This window comes from Choloepus didactylus, chromosome 5 (assembly GCF_015220235.1).
Source record: "Choloepus didactylus isolate mChoDid1 chromosome 5, mChoDid1.pri, whole genome shotgun sequence".
In the NCBI taxonomy this organism is placed as follows: Eukaryota; Metazoa; Chordata; class Mammalia; order Pilosa; family Megalonychidae; genus Choloepus; species Choloepus didactylus.
Window position 1 is genome coordinate 8,495,593 of NC_051311.1, and position 23,601 is coordinate 8,519,193.

General features: G+C 41.1%; 1 protein-coding gene across 8 annotated transcripts in view; it reads right to left on the reverse strand.

Annotated features, from left to right (window-relative positions):
• PRTFDC1 (phosphoribosyl transferase domain containing 1) overlaps positions 1–23,601 on the reverse strand; it is a 70,932-nt gene that overhangs the window by 36,120 nt on the left and 11,211 nt on the right. The gene's annotated exons all lie outside the window — the stretch shown is intronic.

Genomic DNA, 23,601 nt, shown 5'->3' on the forward strand with positions numbered 1-23,601 from the left:
CACCTGCTGTGCCCCTCTAGTTGCTCACTTGGATCCCCACCCTGTCCTTTGTCTGAAGGAATCTAAAAGGCTGTCTGTAGCTGTTTGACATCCCTGGCATTTCCTGCTAACGGGCGGGTTAACTGCAACATTTTTATTCATCAAGGAAATAAACATGAGATTTCTACAAGACCTCTTCTCTCCGGAACAACCGTGGCCACGCAGCCCGGGTGTGCAGGTTTCCCTCGGCTGCTCTCGGGAGCGGGCACGGGGGCTCCCGGCTGCCCTCTCCCATTTGAGCATCGGGTGCCCCGGTTCTGAAAGGAGCAGGAGATGGGCAGTGTGTCGCGAAAGCGAGGCACTCTCCTTGTTGTGCTGCTGTTTCTCCTCCCCTTATGTGGATGCTTCTGAATACAGGCATGTCGTTACGTTATATTTTTGTCCACTGAGGATATAAAATAGCTCACATTATAATTTCCTGAATGGAAAATTCATGTGCTGTGAACTGCATCACGCTTCCCAACAAAGACATGCCCAAGTCCTCAGCCCTGGGCCTGTGGGTTTAAACCCTTCTGTGCACAGAAACTTCAAAGACCCTACTAAGACGAGGCCAAGCTGAGTCAGGGTGGGCCTTCGTCCTATAGGACGGGAGGCCCTGTACGCAGAGGAAATTGGACACAGCAGGTGTGACGAGAAGACTGAAGGAGACAGATCGCCGCTTGACAGAAGGTGAGATTGAGTTATGGCTCATTGGCAAACCACCACCAGAACCCCACAGACCTTGGGGAAGGCCTGGTCTGCTGACATCCTGGTTCTGGACTTCTAGCCTCCAAAACTGTGCGCCAATAAATTCTTGTGGAAGCACACCAGTCTTTGGGATAGTGTAGATGAGCATAAAAATGGGAAATTACTCAGGAAACGGAGACTGCAAGATACTGAGTTGTATAAGTTAGAATTTCCACAGGATAAAAGTGTAGGACTTGAATCACTTCAAGGCAAATTCTTAAAAAAAAAAAAAAAAAAAAAAAAAAAAAAAATTACTACAAAAAATAGCAACCTAATCATTTTTGAGGCTCTATATTTCCCTTGATTTCTGAAAACCCAACTCCAACACTACTGAAGAAGCCATTTCTCTTCAAATGTCCTAGCTAGCAAGAAAAACAATATTTGGAGTGATTGTTTTCTTTCTTTTTCTGTCCTTTTTTACTTAAAACTACAGCCAAATACATTACAGAGCAAAGTATTCTAACCCAGCATAAATAAAGAACACAAAATAAAAGACTGTTTCATTCTGGAGTCAGGCAGCAAAATGTCATAACCTCTGCCCTAAGAGTTGGATGTTCAGTAAAATTTCTTTATAGAGTTTTCCAGCAACCAAGCATTGTGACATTTGACTTGGGAAAATTTTACTTGAGCAACACTGCTTTCTAGGATATGGTCCAAGACATTTGAAAGTGAGTGTTAAAGGGGGCCTTTTATAGTCACATTTCACTGGGTATTGGTGGATCCAACACCAGGTCCCAGAGGCCCTGAACTCCGTCACAGGCTGTGGCCCCAGCACCAGCCACAGAAGACTTTCAGGACGCTGTGGCTGAACTTCATTTAACCGGGTGTGGCTTCGGTCTTTGAAGACCACCACACTGTATTCAAGGCATATGAATACCTTAACGCCCAAACAAGGTTTCTTTACATACTCTGAAGTTTTTCACAATATAGGAGCAGAAATATACCACTGAGTAGACAGAACGTCCAGTGTCTGCCTGAGGACAGCCAGCCTCACCAGGACTTGAAGGGCCACAGGGACCAACTCTAAAATTCCCATCTACTGCTGTGTGCCCCACTGGAGCTAAGAGCTACCGCCCTGGTTCACTGGGCAGGATGAGGAGGCAGGACGTTGAGTGTCTGGAGTTAGGCAAGCATGCAGGAGAGAGAGCAGCCATTTTAAAACATAAACTCTCACCCCGGGATGGTCAACTACACCAGGCATCCATCCTTTCCGAGCTTCCATTAGTGTATACGGTAAAAGGAGACAATAATGCCTCCTTCAAAGAGTAGGATGAAATATTGCAGGGCTCTGAATAAGTAGCTGGGATGCAAGCTGTCTGTTTTATTATAAAAATCTCCATTCTCCTTATCTCAGTGTTCTGCATTCGCTTGTTGGCACATCTGCTTCCCTTCCCGGGCTGTGGATCTCTTTAAGGACATGGCTTGTGAATGGCTTATGTTTTCCCTGAATCCCAGGATGAGCAGAATTCCTGATGCACAGACTTGAATGGATGCATTTAAAAATATGGCGTATATTCCTTCTTAATTTTTATAACTTCATGTAGAAAAAATGCCACTTTCTTCCCATAACGAAAGACTGATGTGCTACATTTGGCACAAAATTTGGATTTTGAATGTTCTTTTTCCAAATGTTATCTTCTTTTTCCCAATTATACTGAAAAATGCCACTTTGCTCCAGCTGACCTTTTACTGAAGTCCACGAAGGCCTTCCTGCCACAGTGGAACTGGGGGTGGGTAGGTGCTAATTCAGCAGCACAGAGGCCCGTCTCAATGCCCATCAGCCAGACCTCACTGATACCACGGGTTCCTGTGCAGATCGTTCCAGTAAGAAACACGCATCTGTCCGACGAGCCAACAACAGTGGAGGCTGGGGATGCAGCAAAGCCAGGGCAGCTCACCTGTACTTTAAGGTGCAGGGAAAGAAGGCAGCTTTGGTTGAAGAAAGAGCACTATATTTAAAGTCAGGAAATCCAAGATTTAATACTAGTTTTACCAACTACAGGCTGGGAGACCACAACTCGGAGATTTTGGCTTGTTCTGGGTAAAGTGGGGAAAATGTAGACGATCATGGTAAATACTGTAATCAATGTTATTTGAGTGTCAATCAACTAAAAACCAATTTCAAGCATACAATTCATTGAGTTTTGGCAAAGGTATACAGTCCTGTATCCAGTGCTGCAATCATGATCTAGAACATTCCATCACCCCAATAAGTTTCCCTGTGCCCCGTTGCAGGGACTTCCCTCCCCGTCATCTCTAGCCCCTGGCAACCACTGTTCTGCTCTCTGTCATTACGGTTTTCTTTTTCTATAATTACACTTTAAAGGAATCATGCAGCGTACAGCCTTTTGAGTCTGGCTCTTTCACTCAGCGTAATGCATTTGAGCTTCACCCACACTGTTGCACGTTTCAATAGTTGATATCTTTTTGTTGCTGAAGAGTGCCCCATGGTGTGGACATACCACCGTTTGTTTATCCATTTACCAGTTCATGGGCATTTGGATGGTTTCCAGTTTTAGTTATTGTGAATAAAGTTGCTATGAACATTTGCATACAAGTCTTTGTGTAAATAGGTTTTCATTTTACTTGGTAAATGCCTGGAAGTCAGACTGTTGGGTCATATGTTTAACTTTATAAGGAACTGCCAAAGAATTTTCTAAAGTGGCTGCACCATTTTATATTCCCATCAACAACACACAAGAATTCCAGTTTCTCCACATCCTCCCCAACACTTGGTACTGTCAAGTCTTTTAATTTTCACCATCCGAGTGTGTATGTAACAGTAAATCATTGTGGATTTAATTTGTTTCCTAATGACTAATGATGCTGAGCATTTTTTCAGGTGTTCATTTGCCATTCATGTATCCTTTTTCAGCAGTGTCTATTCAAATCTTTTGCCTATTTTTAAAAAAGTGGGTGTCTTCTAATTGGTATATTGTATGAGTCCTTCATATATTCTGATACAAGTCCTTGATCAGACATGTGTTTAACAATTTCTCCCAATCAGTCCCTAAGCCCCAAGCCTTGGAGACCTCCTTTTTCCTGTAATTGTCTCACACCTCTTGTCCGGTCCTCCTGGCTCAAGCTTCAAACGTCTCCAGAATCTGACCACTCCTCATCCCCTCCCACCCCACCTGGATTACTGGTCTCTTAATTGGTGTCCCTGATTCTGCCCCCGCCCCCTTCCTTCTCTGCTAAACCGAACATCCTTTTAAACTATAAATCTGATCATCTCATTTTTCCAATCAAAACCCTCCAAAGGCTTCCCATTACCAAGTCAAAACCTACAGACACTTACAAAAACAGAGAAAATGCCAATTACAATTTCTTGAAAACAGATCTGACAACACAGGACAATAAAATCTCTTCACTAAATAAAATATAAAGGATTCTGAGTGTGACATCTGCAAGTTCTAATACCATTTGCCACTGAAATTCTAGCCTCCCAGAACCGTTTTAGGAAGGAAACACTAACTTTTCCGGGGCTGCCCAGCTGCCAAAGCAGTCACCCCGTCAGTGACTCTGTGCTGAAGCCGAATAACCCAACTGGGTGCCCCTTGCTGGGTAAAAGTCAGGGGTGCAATGCTGGCAGGACACTGGTGAGCAATCTTCACGCTCTTACCGTTCCTTTTAGCTTTGGCCTTTTAGGTAACTGCGTATGTATGTATGTAGGTTGATGAGATGATTAATTACGCATCATTAGTCATTAGGGAAATACAGATTAAATTCACAATAAATAACTTGTAATAAAGTTCTCTTCTGGATGTGTTTGTTGACATGCTTGTTACTGCAACTCTAAATACTCTAACACATTTCAGGCCCAAGCCAACGGTTCTTGATGCCAGAGAATCTTTTAAGGGAAATGACACTATTTGGGGGAAGAACAAAGAAAGGTTAGAATCAAGTCAGGCTTAACATAGCTAATCTAAGTGTTTAGAAATTGTCATTTCTGCAAGAGATGACTCTTTCAAGTTAACCTAAGGGATTGTCAATGCCACTATTAAAATGTTTTTCCATTCTGATTATAGTCACAGATGCTAATGAGTGAGGTGACTTGGAGCCATGATTTTAAAGCAATTTTTAGAATCTGTTTACCTCTAATAGGGTCAACAACTCATGTAAGTGAAGGTCAGGAAACAGCATCTGTGGATTCAAGAGGTCCCAACAGATCTTTCTTAGAGAGTCACATGTGAAGAAATAAGATTTTCATGGTTATTTTGAATCGAATTAGGAGATTTTTTAATTTAGGGACAAATGAAATTTTGTTTTTCCTTCCAGGAAAATTGCATGACTTCTGGGAATATCCATTTTGTTTGAATTTTCTTATGTTGATAAATCTAATGACTATGAACTGTAATACAAAAACTGAAATCCAAAACTAACACTGCCCTATGAACCTCTTGGCTCAAGTGCTTTAATGCCATAAAGTTCCAATCAAGTCCACTAGAAAAAATAAATCATAAAACCAGAACTCAAAATTATACATTTAAATAAGAAAATGAATTAATAATAGCTATAAGTAAACATTGCTTTAGGACACAGAACCCATTTGCTAAATTTCTCAATACTTTACTCAAGTGTGAGAAATGTGACTATTTCCACTAGAAATATTCCAATTTGGTCTGAGTTACTATGAAAATAAAAAGGTAGTCATAATGTACTTGCACAAAATTGTTTCTTTAGGCATTTGCTATCCCTTTTCATTTTGTGAACCAATGAGCATAAAACCCACACCCACTGTGTACACAGTACTATGAAGTAAAAGGATCTGTGGGTAAGAGAATCAGAGAACCAAGGTCATCTCAAGGTTATTTGGTGTCTCCCAAAGATGTGCTTCTTGGTCTGGCAAGGTTCTTGGCATCCCGAGGGTGTGGTGTGATCTTAACCTTAACACAGGCTATGATCAGGTTTAAAGGGCAGAGTTGAAGAGAAGTCAACGAAAGTTTGTTTTGGAAGATACAAAGAAAATATGGCCTCAAGGCCTGCTTTCTTCTTAAAAGGTCTAGAGCATAAAAAATGCCTTTTAAAGAATTTTATTAAAACTGCAGGCATATCTCTCTAAGTCCACTAGGCAGGTGAACTCACTGCCCTCCCCCCTACGTGGGACCTGACTCCCAGGAGTATAAACCTCCCTGGCAACACAGGATATGAGTCCCGGGGATGAGACTGGACTTGGCATTGTAGGATTGAGAAAGTCTTCTTGGACCAAAAGGGGGAAGAGAAATGAAGCAAAATAAAGTTTCAGTGGCTGAGAGATTTCAAATGGAGAGGAGAGATCACTTTGGAGGGTATTCTTACGTGCTAAATAGATATCCCTTTTTAGGTTTTAATGCATTGGAACTGTTAGAAGGAAATACCTGAAACTGTCAAACTGCAACCCAATAACCTTGATTCTTGAAGACTACTGTATAATTATGTAGCTTACATGGTGTGACTGTGTGATTGTGAAAACCTTGTGGCTCATACTCCATCTATCCAGTGTATGGACAGATGAGTAGAAAAACGGGAACACAAACTAAATGAATAGGAGGGATGAGGGGGATGGGATGTTTTGGGTGTTCTTTATTTTATTCTTATTCTTATTTTTTTTTTTTTTTGGAGTAATGAAAATGTTCAAAAATTGATTTTAGTGATGAATGCACAACTATATGATGGTACTATGAACAGATGATTGTACACACTGGATGACTGTAGGGTATGTGAATATATCTCAATGAAACTGAATTGAAAAATTTTTTACCATGAAGTGGAAAAACAGACAAATGAACAAAAACTGCAGGCAGAGCCACTCCCCTCTCCAATTAGGTTCACGTCAACAGAGCCTTCATCTCTTCCCACATCAAAGCAAGTAGCCTCTACCTCAGGCCTTATTGGGATGTAACGGTGATGATGATGATGATAATGCTGACTACCTGTTTTCATGATGCCATCCTAGGACGTTCCTTATGGCAACCAATTTTGTTCTCATAAAATCCTTTTACCAGGTAAGTATGATCAGCCTCATTTTACAGGTGAGAACACTTCAGATTCAGAAAGGTTCGATAACCTGGTATCACAAATTAGTAAGTGATGTTGGAATTCATTCTAAAGTTTGTGCTGCTTTCCTTGCCTTTTCAAAGACCTCTGCCATTTGGATGGGTCATCTACCATCCCTTAACATGCTACTAAATACATAGGAGCTTCAAAGAACATAGCTGCTCAACTTAAGGGGTAAATCCAGAACTTCCTGTTTTCCTTTGAGTAAAGCTCTCCACATTTGGCTTCCACATCACTGTAGGCGATGTTAGAATTGGACACAGCTCCTAGGTAAAGAGCCGTTGTCAATGTTTCATGTCACTTCCTGTGACTGGGTGTTTAGATGAGCTGTTAATGCTGACACATCATTCATTGAAACTGTCCTTCCCAAGGATGTAGATTTATTCTGGGCTTTGGAGTCACCTAGGTCCTTGTCAAGGCCACCAACAAGCTCCATCTTGCTAAACCTGGTGGTTTATTTTAGTTCTATCCTTACTCCATCAGCCGCATTGGACAGTTGAGCAGTTGCTCCTTCTCCTGGCTTCCAGGACATGGCTCATTGCTGCTCCTTCACAGACTCCACTGCTAGTTTCTTCTTGTCCTCCCTGTCACTTAATATTCAGATGCCCAAGTCTCAGGCCCCAGACCTCTTCTCCATCTACTTCACTTCCTGGGGGACCTCATCAGGGCTTCTAATCCCTCCTGGACATTAACCACTTTCAAACCAATAGCTTCGTCCTCAGCCTCTTCCTGAATTCTGGACTGGTATATCCAACTGCCTGCTCATCTTAGATGCTGAAGAGGAAAAATAGCTAAAAAAACAAGCTTCTGCTTTTCCCTCCAAACCTCCGCTCTCTTCTCCACTTTAGTAAATGGCAACCAAGTTCTTAATGTCGCTCAGACCAAAACCCTTGGGTCATTCTTGACTCCAGTCTCTTTTACAACCAGTCAGATCCACCAGAAAATCCTGTGGCTTTACCTCTAGAATATACACGGAATCCAGATGCTTCTCACCACTCTGGTTCAAGCCACCATCACCTCTCATGGTGGTGACAGCCGTGGCCTTCCACACATCTCCCTGCTGCAGCCCCTACCCCCTCAGACTGTTCCCAGCACAGCAGGCAGACCTCCTATTTGAAAACGTAAGTCAGATGGTGTCCTCTGCACAAAACCCTCCAAAGACACCCCTCTCATTTTCTTCTCTGAAAATTTTTAGAATCTTGCTTTGATGTTCTAAAATTCTGTGACAATGTGTCTTGCTGTCCATCTTTTTAAATTCATTGTATGGACCATTAGGTGGTTCCTCAGTTTAGTGATTAATGTCCTCAGGTTTGGGGAAATGTTGAGGTAATATTTCTTTGATAGTTTCTTCCTTTTCTCTGTTTTCATAACTTCAAATAAGGGATGGTGTATGTCTAGGATTGATCTTCTATGCCACTTATCTTTTCTTTTGTATTTTCACTCTCTTTGTCTTTTTGTCTATTTTCTGGAAGATTTCCTTGAGTTTATCTTCAAATTTTTTTCTTGAGTTTTTATTTTAAAAATGTTAGCTATTTTATTAGATGGGACGCTTCTGGTGAAAAGTATCTTAAGCAAGGGGGAAAATACATTTTCTCACATGAGCATGGAGTCTGGAAATAAGTGGCATTAAAGTAGATTTCTTGGCTCAGTGGGGCCACCAAGGACCCATGCTCTTTCTCTCTTTCTTCTCTGCCATCTTCAGTAACTAGCTGAGTCCCTATGCTTGTCTTCTCATGGTCCCAAGAAGACAGCTGCAGTTCCAGGAATCACTTTCCGACACAGCCACATCTTGATAAAAAGAGAAGGGTTTTGGATCAGGAGGCAAACCTTCCCCTCTGAGAAGACCTGCAGCTTCCCATCTGGTGACACATGCCCATTTGCTAGTGCAAGCGAGGCCAGGGCAGCGTGCGGCTGGGGTCAGGAATTGAAGATGGATGGACATTTCTGGAGGGTTCCTTTGGCACGTGCAATGGTTAGGTTCATGTGTCAACTTGGCCAGGCGATGGTGTCCAGGTGTCTGGTCAAGCAAGCACTGGCCTAACCGTTACTGCAAGGACGTTTGTGGCTGGTTAATAAACCAGAAGGCTGGTTTATTAAATCATCAGTCAACTGACTGCAGCTGTGACTGATTACATCAATGAAGGGAGTATCTTCAGCAATGAGAGAACTCAATCAGCTGGATTTAACCCAATCAACTGAAGACTTTCAAGGGAGAAGAGAGAACTTTCACCACTTCTTCAGCCAGCCTCTCCAGGGGTGTTCATTGAAGACTTTCATCGGAGCTGCCAGCTTGCTGCCTGTCCTATGGAATTTGGACTCGTGCATCCCCATAGTTGCGTGAGACACCTTTATAAAATCTCGTATTTACAGATATCTCCTGTTGATTCTGTTTCCCTAGAGAACCCTGACTAATACAGGGAGAGAGAGCCTTTTCATGTGGGGGATTTTTCTTTGGGACCGTTCAGTTTCTCCAGAGAAGAACACTCACTCTCAGCCTCAGCGCCTCGCCAATGCGGGATGGGATGGTAACATGCCTGGCTGCTAGGGAAGGGGGCTGACGGTACCAGAAGTTCATATATAGATTTTACTTCAATCTCCCAGGACCCTGCTGTACTTGTGTTCACAATCGTGGAGTCTCTTTGGTTCAGTTTTTCTGAAATATTAATCTTCAGTTTCTTGCAGGAGCAGGGAAGGCAGAAGAGGGAAAGTAGGGACGGGAAGTTAGCAGTCACCTGACTTCAAATGGTGGGGCAGGGTGGGGTCTGCACAGGAAGGCCCCAGCGCCGAGCTTCCAAGCATCCCGGTGGGCAACAGGCTCCCCTTTGCACCCCACTGCAGGCACGCGGGACCTGCTCCCACGCACTCTGTTATGTCATCAGCACCCTGACGTGGTTTCCTCCTCTCCGACCCAGGTTGTCATTTTGGGTAACATATATTTTTTAAATGTCATTTTAGTGGAGAAAATGAATCAAATTATGTGTGGTCAATGCGTTAATTCTATGCAGATCCTCCTTTTATACATGATAGAAATTCAAATCTGTCAGGGACCTTACAGATTTTGGAAGCCGACCTTGTCATTTTATAAAAGGAGAGAGTAAACCCTAGAAATACAATTCCTTGCCCACACAGACCGTAGTAAGGGGCCCCTCTTTCGGAAGGTGGTGTGGGGGGGTGGCTGGGCCTTCAGGCTCTCGGGGGGAGGTCGAGTCGCCAGTCTACTCTCGGCCACGTATGTGATCCTGGGACAGTTCTGTAAACTTGCTGTGGCTCAGTGTCCTCACAGGTGAAGTGGGGATAACAAGTTATCTAATTCTTCACGTTGTGTTTGGCATTAACAAATTAATATTTGTAAAGCTCTTAAAATAGTACTTGGCACATAGTAATCAGTGAATCAATATTATTATTAGTTTGGGTAACACTAATTATCAACTTAAAAAAAAAAAAAAACCTGTACATAGTACTGTTGTGGTAGAAAGAATATCTTAATTTAAGAAAATTATCAATAATACCAGGGCTCACTTATTCTAGCACAGGTGTTCTGCATACAGGTAGAAGTCCAACAAGACTGCTGATGGAGAAACATGACTATCCCTGGAAAATTCTACATTAATCCACTTATTTGATATATGTCCAAATTTATCCAATAAAAAAAAAATAAACACTGAATTACATAATGGTTTTCAAAGTACCCATATTCATGAATCTTCTAAACTTACTAAAAATTCTAACTCTTAGAACAAGAACTCTGCCTAAAATAAAAAAAATTCTTAGAACAAGAACTCCCCGTAAAACAAAAACAAAAAACAAAAACAAAAACCTAAAATGCTATCCTTTTTTGCAGGTCAAAATTGATTTGCATTAAAAGTGGGATGATTTTGCTTTAAAGAAAACTAGCGTATGTTTCTTTCACAGTTAAGCAGCTCCCTGCCTGCTGTTCAAAGTGACCTAAAGAAATAAAACAAGGAAGGTGTAGTTAATATCTCTCTAGTGACCGGGTTGAGAAAACAGCAGAGGAAGGGAAGGGTTTAAAATCGTTTTTACCTTACATGATCTTAATAGGTAAAGCAGGTGTGATGTTACTGATGTTAAGCATTTCTCGGATCTCCTGAACGCAGGTCACGCTCAGATGGGAAATGAGCTCTTTCTGGGATTCTAGAGCCACCCCACCTGCTTTCCCGGTTAGAAGAGGCTCCAGACGCCAACACGACGATGCTCAGAGGCTGTGAGGGCAGCACAGTGTCCGGAGTTGGGCCAGAGCTCAGCAACGCTGCAGAGAGCAGGGACCGTGTCCTGCTCCCTGTGTCCCAGGTCCCCAAACCCCCCACCTGTCTTGGGATGCGTGTTCAGCCACGGCCTTCCCTGCTGTCGCACGGCTGGCTGACACCCCGGAACACCCAGTCTTTCCCAGGAGCATCTCTGCCTTGTCCTTCGAATCTGGGGCATCAGCGACGGGCACCGAGATACATCCTGTTTTTATGGCATTTGTCGCTCATTAGTCAATATCAGTTTGAATTCTCTTTCTGTCCTCTAGGAGAAAAATATGCTAGGTAAACCAAAAAAAGAACATTTTCAAAACAATCCTCCAAACGAATGATGAATTAATAAATTGAAAGCTAAGTAATTCTTGTCCTTGAAAAGCTACTGAATCCCATTATTTTAACGCATGTTGAAATTACCTGAGTTGGGTAATAGAACATCTGGTAATGGCAAACTCATGCCCTAAAATCATTGATACTATTATTTGAAACTGGAATAAAAAGCATTAAATTCAAAATGCGTTGATGTATTGACACTGAAAGATTTTTTTAAAAGATTATTTTCCCAACACCCAGGGGAGTAAATCTCCTTGGCAATGTGGAATATGACTCCCAGGGAGGAATCTAGACCCGGCATGGTGGGATGGAGAACATCCTCTTGACCAAAAGGGGGATGTGAAAGGACATGAAATAAGCTTCAGTGGCAAAGAGATTCCAAAAGGAGCCGAGAGGTCACTCTGGTGGGCACTCTTACGCACAATATAGACAACCTTTTTAGGTTTTAATAAATTGGAATAGGTAGCAGTAAACACCCGAAACTATCAAACTACAATCCAGAACCCCTGAATCTTAAAGACGATTGTATAAAAATGTAGTTTATGAGGGGTGACAATGGGATTGGGAAAGCCATATGAACCCCACTCCCCTTTGTCCAGTATATGGATGGATGGATGAGTAGAAAAATGGGGGCAGAAACAAAATAAAACAAAACAAAACAAAAGGCACCCAGTGTTCTTTTTTACTTTAATTGTTCTTTTTCACTTTAATTTTTACTCTTATTATTTTTGTGTGTGTGGTAATGAAAATGTTCAAAAATTAATTTTGGTGATGAACGCACAACTATATAATGGTCCTGTGAACAACAGAGTGTACGCTTTGTATGACTGCATGGTATGTGAATATCTCTCAATAAAATTGAATTTAAAAAAAAAAGATTATTTTCCCAGGCCATGTTATAAAATATCCAACTATTTTTTTTCTTCCAAAATCAAATGATTTCATGGTAACTCTCCTAGCACATAAAGTCTATGTGTTTTATAAAATACATATGAAATATGTGATTTCATGAAGATTTTTATGGCCTTCTGCTAGGCTTTATGTTCCGCATTAGTTAAAATGCTGATGGCCTAACATAAAATAAGGGCAAGCATTTTTTCTGCCTGCAATTAATTTTGTGCAGAAAAGTAGAAATTATCTGGACATAGTCAATATAACATTGTATTATATCCTTTTTAGAAAAAAGGATTAGGAGCATACTTCCTGTGTATATGCAGCATGCTTGAGTTCCTGGGACTAGCATGTGTGTGAAAGTTAAAAGGGGAAATGCACACACATGAGGCATCTGATACAATGAGTTCTCAAATATAGGTACTTTCTGCCGAGTCAGGTCTGCCCCTAATGGCTAAATCACCTGAGCTCTATCCACAACCCGACGGCATCCTAGGAGCGAAAGTGAACTTAGATGGGAGTTGGGTAAGATTTATGAGGAATTGGCTTTATACAACCATGAGGCCTGGCAAGTCCAAATTCCATAAGGCATGCTGCAAGCTGGAAACTCCAATAAAGGTGATTCTGGAGTCTGGCAAGACTCTCTACCCCAGGGGAAGCTAGCTGACTGAACTTGAGGTAGAATTTTTTTTTTTTTCCCCAACCTCTGAAATTCTCACTTCTGGCTATTGAGATCTCCAACTAATTGGAGGGAGGGACTCCCCACATTGCTGAGGGTGAGCTCCATTGTTAATTGTAGATGCAGTCAACTGATTATAGATGCAAAAACATCTACAAAATACCCTCAACAGTAACAATCAGGCCAGTGCATGCTTCACCAAACAAGTGGATACCCTAACCCAGCCAAACTGACACACGAAAGTAACCATCACACCCACCCGCTGCTCTAAGAGGCAGCTGTGGTGTTGCAGTTAGGAATACTGGTTCCAAGTCCCACAGACTTCCAGTTCCCCGCTGTGTGACCCTGGGAAGCGAATTAACCTCTCTGGTCTCAAGGTCCTCACCTGTTGTGGTAGACTGAGTTACATAACCCAGAAAAAAACCATGTTCTTAATCAAAAGAACATTCCTACGTGTTGAACCCATTGTAAATAGAACCTTTGGAAGATGTTATTTTTAGTTAAGGTGTGGCCAACCGAGTCAGGATGGGTCTTAATTCTATTACTGAAGGCCTATAAGGAAAAAGCCATAGGGAGGAGCCAGAAGCCAAAAGTCAGCAGGAACCCAAACGAGATAGGAGAGGACATCACCGTAAGATGGAAAGCCAAGGAACCCAGGGATTGCCAGCCAGCCAGAATGTTACTGACCCCATAAGGAAGCAAGCCTTTTAGGCTCTGAAACTGTGAGACAATAAATTGCTGCTGTCAAGCCAATCCATTGTGTGGCACTTGTCATAGCAGCAAGGAACCTAAGATATTAGCAGCAAAGACTTCACAGGGGTCTTGTGAAGGTTTAATGAGTTAGAACACATACAGCACTTAGAGAAAATAGTGGGCCATGATAACTACTCAGTGAATATTAGTTTTTTTATTACTGTAACTTACACAAGGTGGTGGGTGCTGGCTGCCTTGAGCTTCTTGGAGCTCTGTGGTCCAGGGCACTGAACTTCAACTTGCATCTCCACCAAGTACTACGCCCTCGAGAGCTGGGTCTTGATCCCTTTCCTGGATCCAACCCCACCCTGCTGCAATTAGCTGAGTTAAGCACAGCTCTGCTCCCAGCGCGTTGTCTCAAAACTTGGCTGCCTCCATAATTTAATAATTACTCCTGCATTATTCTCTTGCCCTCTCACTGTCTGTTTTTCATAATGAAAAGACAAAACCCAATAATTCTCTCTATTAACATATAGAACACTTAAATCGAATACAAAGCATACACATTAATAAAATGCACAGATATTTATAAAATTAAAAGACCGTGGGAACAGTAACTGAAAAGATTGCTATAAATTCTACGATTAACCTTTTTAACACAAATAGGTTTTGGTTTCAATTTTGTTTTTAAAAAAGGCTTTTACTTGATAGAATTATAAATAGCAAAGTAAACTTGTCTAGGGCAATGCTAACTGATCTCTTTTTAGGCCAAAGGACACATTTGCTTGAGGCCAAGTTTCTTCACCCATGCAAGCTAAAATCCAGCAGTAAATAGATCTTAAGAACCAAAGGTCAAAGAGAAAACAGGTAATGTGAGCACCCTCTGTTTCAGGAAACATACATACATGACAGATGTTTCAGTGTCTCTACCCAGGGGTCACAGAGAAATTAATTATCTTTGGGTTTTTATAAATGCTTTTGATTAAATTTAAGATTGATTCAAACTACTTAATCCTACCCCTAATTTGTACTTTAGTAAATAACCCTCCCTTTGGAGTCTGCAAAACATGCTTTCAGGATTTTAAAAATATTTTAGAGACTAAGGAAAAACTCTGCAGTCTCAAAGGAATGTCACACCATTTGTGAAAGAGCATTGGAGTGATGTTACAAGAGCCAAGATTTAAGAATGACCAAAGAGTAAACACAGTTTTTGTTACATTTCAACTTTTCAAAAATTGCAAATGGTATTGCTAACAAAAGGGGAGGGGGGAGAAGACTACCAATTCTCATTAATTCCAAATTGCACATTTTTTCACACTTTAACATTTCCAAAATCAGGACGTATCGTATAATCCAAGTCAGTCATGGTTTAATTTATGAAATATTTATTAAGCATTTTTTGTTTCTTGGCGACACATAAAATAATGGTGTATTCTACAATCCATGACGTCTTAGCGTTCATAAAACCTGGTAAGTTTTGGAATTTCCCCTTTCTATGCCTTTATTTCTTCTACTCTCCTATTTCTCTGTTTTACCTCCCTGTTCTCACTGATAAAGAAATTCATACACACATACCTCTATCTTTGATCATCTGGTACCCCCAAAGAATGGGACCTCCCTTCTCTTGACTGGCCATCTCAGGGAACTGGAGTCCTTTTCCTCACCCCGAGGTGGGATTCTAGGCTAGAAAAGGGGGGCATGCTACTCAAATCACCCTTTCTAACGCAGAGGACAGGATTTAGGGATGCTGGGGCTGGCTTACCCACCCTGTCCCCTTCCCTCATTAGCAGGGATTGTCAAGATTTAACTCCCTTTGTCTGAACTCTGGAAATGAGAGAGAAGGAATGCACACACAAGGACTATTTCAGCTTTTCTCTTCCTCATGGGAACAGTTCGTGGCCAGCCCCCAGCTCTCCAAGCCTCTTTGATAATGATGCCAGCACCCCACGGTGCCCGCCTCCCCTGCAGGACAAGTTTCAGCCCCACTGCCATCTCACTCTGGATGGTGCTTTAGCTCCACGAGCTTTCTCTGGGGGCTGCCAACACACAGGAATTACTAATTAATACAGAGCAGTGCACATTCAAATAACACAGGGAATGGATCCAGGGCAGCTATAGCCTGCTGGCAATAAAATTCCTCTTCAGTTTTTACAACTGCATGTTTGATGAAGATTTTACTTTGCTCACCCATTAGCTATACAAGTTGGTGGAGAACCAAGAAATCAGAGCAAAGCACCCTGAATTGCACTCTGTCCTCACACTGATGTGCATGCAAGTTAATGGACCTTTATATGGGGGCAACATTTAAGAATGAATAGGGGAAAAAAGCTTGGCAAATAATACTTCAACATACTAAAAAGCTGGCTGGAAAGTCACTTGCTGGCATATACAATACTCTCCTCCAACCTCTCTCAAAACCTGTTCTGTTTCTCCACTCCCAGATCCCTTAGACTAGTTATCCCAAAGGACCTCCCACCCCTACTCTGGGAGAACTTTCCCACAAACACATTAAACTCAGTAGATCAAGGGGCAGGTGAATTGTGCCCACATCTCCTTCCTTCAAGTCTGAACATCCTGAGGAGCTGTGGGGGAGCTTGGAGCTCAAGGCTCTTTTGCAGTTTTGCTGGATTTGGCTTCCCAAGAGCAGCAGCTTTAAATAACCCAGACAACAAGTGGGTGGAGTGAATGCTCAGACCTTTTGGAAAATCTCCATGATATAGGGGAGAAATATGGAAAGAAAATCAGAGTTTCCTCTAATTTACAGGGAAACAAATGCCAAGACTTATTATTCATATCCTTGGAAGATACTTCTTGTAATACAATGTATAAAAAAATTTCAGAAAAATATGCAGTTAATTTTCTATTTATAGACTGTGCTGGTTTGGATGTATTATGTCCCCCAAAATGCCATGTTCTTTGATGCAACCTTGTGGGGGCAGGCGTATTAGTGTTGATTAGGTTGGAAACTATTGATTGAGTTTTTCCATGGATATGTGACTCAACCAACTGTGGGCAAGACCTTTGATTGGATAATTCCCATGGAGGTGTTACCCCACCCATTCAGGGTGGGCCTGAATTAAATCACTGGAGCCATATAAGAGCTGACAAACAGAAGGAACTCAGTGCAGCTGCAGCTGAGACAGACATTTTGAAGACAGCCGTCAAAAGCTGACGCTGACATTTTGGAGAATACCATTTTGAAACGCAACCTGGGAGCAAGCAGACGCGTGCCTTCTCAGCTAACAAAGGTGTTCCAGACACCGCTGGCCATTCTTCTGTAAAAGTACCATATTGTTGATGCCTTACCTTGGACACTTTACAGCCTTAGGACTATAACTTTGTAACCAAATAAACCTCCTTTATAAAAGCCAATCCATTTCTGGTGGTTTGCAAGATGGCAGCATTAGCAAAGCGGAACATAGATATTAACATTCTTTCAGCAATAAGAGGAGCTGGCTTACTCTGGTTAGATAAATGTCAAAATAAAGCTCAGGACGAATTAATGCTGATTCATTTGGTGAAATGTATCTCCCTTTAGTACAACCCATCTCCACACATCAACAAATCTTTAGAGAGACGGTATTCTTTAGTGGTTAAAACCTTGGGTTCTGGAGTCGAACTTCTTGGGTCTAAATAATGGATCCAGCACTTACAAGCTGTTTGGCCTTGGGCATGTTTTTTAACATCTCAGGTCTCAGATGCCTTGTCTGTAAAATGAGTATAATTAGATTACCTAATTGTTTCTCATTTTCTACTACTGAATCAATTGAGTTTCTTTATTCCCTTTTATTTTCTATATTAGCTGGGAATTTACAAATAATGTTCCTATTCTTTCAGTAGTTACCTTTAAATTTTAACAGGCATACATGACTTACAGTTTATAAGTCACCAGTCTCTCTATGCTCCTCCTAAACCATTCACAGGACCTTAGAAGGTTTTACCTCTGACCACTCCCTCCCATTTACCACCAGCTATGGACTGCTGTCTTAATTCCATCTCATTGGTACCACCTAAATTTGTCATCATCAGTATTATGAGTTCATTCATTATTATTTTAACCAATCAAAATGTTTCTTATTTACCTGCATGCTTGTCAATTTCTTTGCATCAAATTCCTTCTTTTTGGTTCAATTTCCTTCTTACCAAGATACATCCTTTAGGAGGTTGTTCGGCCAGAGTCTGTATTGAAACACTATCAAACCGTCACTCCTGTCTTTATCAGGCTCTCACACTTGAATTATAGATTAGCTGGGAATGAAAATCTAGGTTAACAGTTATTTCCTCTCAGTTCATTGAAGATAGGACTCCACGGCCTTCTGAATTCTGCTGCTGCCTCTGATAAGTTTCTTGACAGGCAGTGGGAAGGGCTTACAGGTGTTTTCCTTTCTCCCCAGTTGTCTGGATGATCTTTTCTTTGACTCTGGTGTTTAGCAGTTTCACTGTGATGTGTCCAAGTTGGTCTAACTGTGGTTCCTGAATCTGAATATTCACATCTTTCATAGATTCTACAATATGATTAGGCCCTGTCTTCTTGAAAATTGCCTTGCCCCCTTTCTCATCTTTCTTATGGAATCCCTATGTGGTCCCATCCTGGATCTTTTCATTCTATCTTTCATGTCTCCTCTCCTCTCTTCCTGATTTTCCACCCCTATTTCTCCACACAATCTCCTGGGTAAGTTCTTCAGATCTACCTCCTTGTCACAAAACCATATCCATACTGAAGACTGAGAAAGTGATTGAACGAGAGGAAGGAGTAGCAACAGACAAGATAGATTTAACAAAGGATTATGAATACTGAATCTTTATACAAATATTTGTTTTAGATGCTGTACTGGTTTGTATATATTATGTCCCCCAGAAAAAGCCATTTTCTTTGATGCAATCTTATGGGGGCAGACATATTAGTGTTGATTAAGTTGGACCATTTGCATTAGGTTGTTTCCATGGAGATGTGCCCCACCCAAGTGTGGGTGATAACACTGACTGGATAATTTCTATGGAGGTGTGGCCCTGCCCATTCAGTGTGAGCCTTGATTAGTTTACTAGAGCACTATGTAAGCTCAGACAGAAGGAGCGAGCTTGCTACCAGCCAAGGGGGACACTTTGAAGAAAGCACAGGAGCTGCAGATGAGAGACAGTTTGAAGATGGCCATTGAAAGCAGACTCTTGCTCCAGAGAAGCAAAGAGAGGATAAATACCCCAAGTGCAACTAAGAGTGACGTTTTTGAGGAGCTGCAGCCTAGAGAGGAACGTCCTGGGAGAAAGTTATTTTGAAACCGGAACTTTGGAGCAGATGCCAGCCACGTGCCTTCCCAGCTAACAGAGGTTTTCTGGACACCATTGGCCATCCTCCAGTGAAGGTACCCGATTGCTGATGTGTTACCTTTGACACTTTATGGCCTTAAGACTGTAACTGTGTAACCAAATAAACCCCCTTTTGTAAAAGCCAATCCATTTCTGGTGTTTTGCATTCCGGCAGCATTAGCAAACTAGAACAGATGCTAAGGTATTAGAATAGCTAGAAGGAAATAATTGAAATGGTGGAACTGTAATCCATAAGATTCTTTGAAATTTGCTCTATAGCTACTCGTTAAATTGTACCTTTCAGTTATCACCTTTCCATGTATACATTGTATTTCACAGTAAGGAAATAACTGAAACTGTGGAACTGTAACCCATAATATTCTTTGAAATTTGCTAACTACTTGTTAAATCATTTTGAAAGTTATCACTGTAATATGTTAAATTTCACAATAAAAACGTGTTTTTTAAAAAAATCCATATCCATAGTGACATCTAATCTGCTAATTAACCTATCTGTTGAGTTTTCAATTATCTTTTTCACTGGTAGACATTCCATTATTTCACTCCTAAAAGTTCTATTTTTTTTTCTTCTCATGCTGTCTTATTTTTTCTTACTTTAAAAGCCCTTCATTTATGTCTTTCATTATAGTAAACATAATAGTTTTATATTCTCCTTCAGACTATTTGTCTACTTCTGTCATTTACTTTTGCCAACTGGTCTTGCCCGTGGTGGATGGTTTCCACACATCCTCTGCACTTTTGGTTGGGGAGCTCAGGATAAGTGAGGCTTTATCTGTGGAATTCTGCCACGGTTAAGCTACTTTCTCCAGGTACTCGTGGGTAATGTAGCCTGAGATCAATTCTCAGATTGAGGTTCCCACACTATGAAGGTAAAGTAAATTAAAACCTCACACTCAGATGTGGTGCAAAGCTATGTTCAAAAAATCACCACAGGGTATTTTACTTTCCTACTCCAGCCCAGGGCAAGAAACACAGCCAGCTTCTTAGGGTCTCCCGTTACTAAAAGGTGGCTTCTCTCCCAGGTCACACTTTCACCAGGGGCAACATCTTAGAGGGCACAGACTTTATGTGAGAGCCTCATTCTGACTCACCATTTTATATGGGCCCAAGGTTTATCATCTCTGCATAGGTGTTGGGGATTGAATCACGTCCCCCACAAAAGGCAGGTTCAGGTTCCAACCCCTGGTCCTCCGGTTGTGAACCCGTTTGTGAAAAGGACCTCTGAAGATGTGATTAGTTAAGGTGCCCAAGCTGAATGAGGGTGGGCCCTAATCCAATAGGGCTGAAGTCCTTATAAGCAAAGGAAAATGGACACAGAAAGAGAGGCCACGGGGAGCAGCCAGAAGATGAAAGTGAACAGAACTCAAAATAGAAAGGAGAACACGTCACTGTGTACATCACCATGTGATGGAAAAGCCAAGGACCAAGGATCACCAGCAATCAGCCCATAGCACCACAGTCTTTGGGGAGAAAGCATCACCTTTCTGTCACCTCGATTTTGGACTTCTCCTAGCCTTGAAACTGTGAGCCAATAAATTCCTGTTGTCTAAGTCAACCCACTGAGTGGTATTTGTTTTAGCAGCTGGGAAACTAAAACAAATGTTAAAACCAGGCTGCTGAGGCTGAGACGCCTCTTGCCCCAACCCTGCTCCTGTGGTGCATCAGCTCACGTGTAAGAAGCTCTGATTCTCAGCTACTTCATCTCTGCCCCTTGCACAAGCCTAGCCTGCTTGTGAGCCCAAGTGAGCATTTGAAAGGTTTACTGTTTATCATTCTTCTTCTTCTTACTATTTTTTCACCTAGCATTTTTAGGTGTTTGTAGCAGGAGGCTTTTCAAGTTGTCTATTCCACAAAACTGTTGCAATCAAATTTTCTGTTTGAGTTATTAAACTGCATGTACGTAAACTGCCACAAGAAAAAGAAAATATTTTTGAAGTGCATAACACAGTGGCAGACCACTGTATTATGAAACATACTGTAGCCTTGGATTGGAACGGGCTGAAAAAATAGCCCCGTCGGTGAATTAACTCTAATAAAAAATATCATTTTGATTATTTGTTAAACAAAATAAACACTGAATAGTAGCACTGATTTTCTTAGTATTGTCAAACACGATGAAAGTTTGTTATAGATATTGACGTGATTTTAAAATTTACACGTAAAAGCAAAGAACTAGAATAGACAGAACAGTTACGAAAAAGAACAAAGTTGGAGGACTGACACTATCTGATTTAAATGTATTATAAATCTACAATAACCAAAACTGTGTGATTTTGGAAAAAGGGTAAGCACACAGATGACTGGATGAATGGAACTGGATAATATCTAGAAATAGACCCACACATATACAGCCAACTGATTTTCAATGAAAGATCAAAGGCAATTCAATGCAAAAAGAATAGTCTTTTCACCAAGTGATTCTGGCATTCATATGCAAAAAAGGAACCTTGACCCACACTTTATACCATCTTAAAAAATTAACTCAACATGGGTTATAGACATAAATGTAATACTAAGACCATAAAACTTCTCAAAGAAAATATAGGGGAAAAATCTTTGTACCTTGAGTAAGGCAAAGGTTTCTTGGTTACACCAATAGCATGACCATAAAATGATAAATTGGACTTAATAAAAATTTTTAAATTATGTTTTTTGAAAAACACTGTTATAAAGATGGAAAAACAGTCCACTGGCTGGAAAAATATATTTGAAACACATGTTTAATAAAAGATTTGTATCCAAAATGGATAAAGAATTATCAAAAATCAATAAAAAGAAAACAAACAGCCCAATTTTTAATGTGGCCAAATATGTGAACAAACACTTTATGAAAGAAGCTATATGAAGAGCAAATAAGCAATTGAAAATATGCTCAACATCATCAATCATTAGGGAAATGCAAATTAAAACCACAATGAGATACTATCATACTCCTATAGAGCATGTAAAATAAAGAGAAACTGACAATACCAAGAGATGTCAAAAATGTGGAGCAACTGGAATGCTCATATATTGCTGGCTGGAATGCAAAATTATACAATCACTTTGGAAAACAGTTTGGCAGCTTCTTATAAAGTTAAACATACACTCATTCATCATATGACCCAGCAATTCTACCTCTGGATATTTACTCGAGAGAAATGAAGACTTAAGTTCACCCAAAACTTTTTGTGAGTGCTTTAGCAGCTCTATTTACAACCACCCTGAAGTGGAAACAACCCAAACGTCCTTCTGCTGATGAATGGATTAAAAAACTGGTATATACATATAATGGAATCCCGGACAATAAAAAGAAATGAACTACGGAGAATACACACAACCTGGATGAATCTCAAAGGCATTGTGCTAAATGAAATAAGACAGACTTACTAAGGTCACATGTACATGACATTCTGGAAGAAGCAAAATTCTAGGGACAGAAAACATACCAGCAGGTTACAGGGACTGGGGGTTGACAACAAAGGGACATGAGGGAATTTTGGGGGGGGGGTGAAAGGACTGTTCTATATCTGATTGTGGAGGTTTACATGACTGTGTGCATCTGACAAAACTCAGAGTAACTGTAAACTAGGAGGGATGGATTTTATTGCATGTGAATGATTCCTCAATAAATCTGAATTTAATTTGAAAAAGGTTTTAAAGGGTTTTTTGAAAAAGCTGTTAGCCAGGAAGAAATACAATAATGATCAGAGCCAAATGAATAAGAAAGATCTTATAAAAAGAAGCACAGCTACTTAGTCCAGGAAGAAAGGGCCCTAAACAGAAACAAAGTTTTTAAGAGAAAATGAAATCAATAAATTAGGCTTAAGATGTCCACAAAAACAAGCTTTAACTTGGCCTGAGAGGAAAATAGAGTAATTTAAGAAATGAGATATAATCTGCAGCTGCTCTAGAACTGAGGAGGCTGAAAGAGAATCCGATAGAGTGGGGGAGGCAGAATTCTAAGTTGGCCCCAGAGATTCCCATCCCCTGATGTACATGACTTTGAGTGGGGTGAGACTTGTAAAGATTATGGGGCTTCACTCTGGGATAAGGTAATGGGTCAGTTGGCTTTAGTTAATCCAAAGAGAGATCTTGGGTGAACGTGATCTAACCGGGTGAGCCCTTAAAAGGTCAGGGCCCTTCCTGAATGGAGAGGTTCTCCTGCTGGCCTTGGAGATGCAGACAACCACTGTGGTGGCCTGGGGGCTGTACGTACCCCAGAAAAGGCCATGTTCTTTAATCCATCCCTGAGGGTGCAGACCTATTGTGGGTGGGACCTTGTGATTAGGTTGTTTCAATTGACATGTGACCCACCTCATTCAAGGTGGGTCTTAAACTTTTACTGGAGTCCTTTATGAGAGGCTAAAACATTAGAAGAAGAGAGATGAAGTTAAGAGAACCTCACAGAAAAAGCCCCAGAGAAGCTGAGAGGAAGCCACTGAAGCTAGAATCTGGAAGCAATGGAATCAGAGAGAGAAGGACCAGCAGACGTCAACTTTGGCCTGTCCATGTGAGGACAGAGGAGCCCAAGCTTCCAGTAACTGGTCTTCAGAGAAGGTATCATCCTGTTGATGCCTTAATTTGGACATTTTCACGACTTTAGAACTGTAAACTTGTAAGGTAACTAATCCCCATTGT